The sequence below is a fragment of the Myripristis murdjan genome, chromosome 23 (assembly GCF_902150065.1).
Source record: "Myripristis murdjan chromosome 23, fMyrMur1.1, whole genome shotgun sequence".
Classification (NCBI taxonomy): Eukaryota; Metazoa; Chordata; class Actinopteri; order Holocentriformes; family Holocentridae; genus Myripristis; species Myripristis murdjan.
Window position 1 is genome coordinate 26316451 of NC_044002.1, and position 2855 is coordinate 26319305.

Consider the following 2855-nt stretch of genomic DNA (forward strand, 5'->3'; position numbering starts at 1 on the left):
TGAGACCATCTCCACCTCTTTGGTTCAGCTCCTATGGGTAGCATTTCCTGTTAGCTTAGCATAAAGACTTGAAGTCTATGGGAGTCGTTAGCCTGGTTTACTTCAAACCCACATGATCCACTGTGTAAATTAGAGAGGTTTCCTCTTCTTTCTATTCTTTAAATTTTATTTTCATTTTTAATTATTTATTTGTGCTGAGTGCAACTTTGACAGCATTGATTCCGTGTTTCTTTTATTTTATCTATTTAAAAAAAAAAAATGTCTTATTTCTCTTACAGCAGCTGGAGCAGTCCTTTTTGTGTTCCTTTATTTTATTTTATTATTATTATTATTATTATTATTATTATTATTTCTCTTACAAAGGCTGGAGTGGTCCTTTTTTGTTTTGTTTTTTTATTTTTTTTTTAATTATTATTCTTTATTTCTCTAAGAGCAGCTGAAGTAGTCATTTTTTGTGTTTGTTTTAATTTTATTTTTTATTTCTTTAACAGCATCTGGAGTGATTTTTTTTTTAATTCTTATTATTTTTGACTTCTTTTATAGCAGCTGAAATGTTCCTTTTGTGATTTTTATTATTTTTTTTTTTTATTTCTTTAACAGCTTCTGGAGTGGTGATTTGTTGTTTTCTTTTTTAGTAGTTTTTTTTTTTTTTTTTTTTTTTTTTTTCTTGTGACTGTTATTGATGGAAACAAAAAGCTGAACTGTCCTGAGCGTCTCTGCTGTAACTCACAAACTCAACCGTCCAAACTGAGACTTTTCTGGTTTACAGCCTCGGTGTTCAAATCTTTTCGCATCTCTCTTTTCTTTTCTTTTCTTTCTCATAAGACACTCCGTCTGGTTTCCAGTGCAGTTTCACAGCTTCAGGATGTTTTCTCTCTTTGCTGTTCGTCTGTCTTTACAAGCAGCTGCTGCAAGTCGAGAAAAATCAGCAGACACCCTAAAACTACTAAAATGAAATAATAAAAAAAATACAGTGCTTTTGTTGTTTTAAATCAGTCGGTATCATATTTAGTGATCAAATCTTGTTTTTCTTCAAATCAGGTACAAAAAAATCCCGAGTGGGATGAAATAATCCCACGTGTCTCATGAATTTCAGTGTGAATGTGTTGAAACGAGGCAGATCAGCCTCTGGGATCAAGAACAGGACAAATCAGGTTGTTAACATGATTTTTTTTTTTTTTCCCCCAGGGGAGCGGCAGAGATAAAGCGGTGCGATCCGCTCACCTCGGCCTCCACACGGCTCAAACCGGGGGAAGAAAAATTATGATTAAGAGACGACGCTAACGCAGCAGATTATCGCTCTAATCCAGTTACAGCCAGAAAATAAAGAGACATGAAGACATGAAGAGGACTTTCCCCTCCTCAGCCACAAAGACTCTGCTGCCCCTGTGAGGAAGAGGAGGAAGAGGAGGAGGAGGAGGAAGAGGAAGAAGAGGAGGAGGATCAGGATGAGGAGGAGGAAGAAGAGGAGGAGGAGGAAGAGGAAAAGAAGGAGGAGGAAGAAGAGGAGGAGGAGGAGGAGGAGGAAGAGGAAAAGGAGGAGGAAGAGGGAAGGAGGAAGAGGAGGAGGAAGAGGAAGAGGGAGAGGAGGAGGAAGAAGAGGAGGAGGAAGAGGAGGAGGAAGAAGAAGAGGAGGAGAGGGGTAAAAAGGAGCTTGATGTGGTGTAACTCTGTGAAAAATGGTGGCGTTGCTCCCTCTTGTGGTCCAAACTTGTATTACAGCTTCATGATGTTTAAAGGTTCCATGTTTTAGATAGATAGATAAGATAGATGCACTTTATTGACCCCAAGCTGGGAAATTCTTATGTTACAGCACAGACACACACACACACACACACACTTTTTAATTTCTTTTTGCCTGATTTCATTTTTTTTTTTTTTTTTTTTTTTGCATCTTGCGTCTTTTATTTATCCTAATCTGATGATGCTTTTATGTCGTCTAAAGTGTCATACAAATAAAATTATTATTACTATTATTATTATTGTTGTTGTTGTTGTTGTTATTATTTATGTTATTGTCATTAGTTTTTCAGCTGGAAAACTGCGAGCTGAAGAAATGTTCGACAAAATGAGGATTAAGCTGAGGAGATTATTAAAGTGAAGGCAGGAGATGTTTGTGCAAGTGAAGTGAGAGAGAGACAGACAGAGAGAGAGAGACAGAGAGAGAGGGAGAGAGAGAGACAGACAGAGAGAGAGAGACAGGCAGAGAGACAGAGAGAGAGAGAGACAGGCAGAGAGACAGAGAGAGAGAGAGACAGGCAGAGCACAAACTGTTCATGATGTTGATTTTATTGATTGAGTCAAAAGGAGAAAATAAAAACATGAAGACAGAAAATCAGTTCCTGCAGGTCGGGAGGAAGAGACTGTGATTTCCAAGCGGAGCCTGAAGGCCTCACTAATGTCACCTGTCCACAGGTGTGTGTGGGTCTGACGGCAGGTGCGGCGCTGCTTCCTGATTTAGACGCTTGATGGGCGTGGCCACCCCTGATGATTGACAGCTGAAGAAATAGAGGATGTGTGTGTGAGTTTCCAGAGTCGCAGCCTAATTTGCATAAAGTAACCTGGACCTCGACTTTATGCAAATGAGGGGACGCCGACATGACGCCCCGTCTCTACTCCGCACTACCAGAATGCATTGCACTGCTGCCTGCATAGACAATGAATGGGAAGCCTGATCCATGAGACTCTGAGCTTATTGAAGGATTTCCTACGTTTCCCATGATGCCGAGCGACATCAGGAGCCAGACAAACAACCGGGAGATTTTGTGAAAAGACGTAAAAAAGTGAAAACAAACTTTATGTTTCTGCTGAAATCTGAGAAGCGACAGACTCTCTGCTCAAAACCTAAAAACACA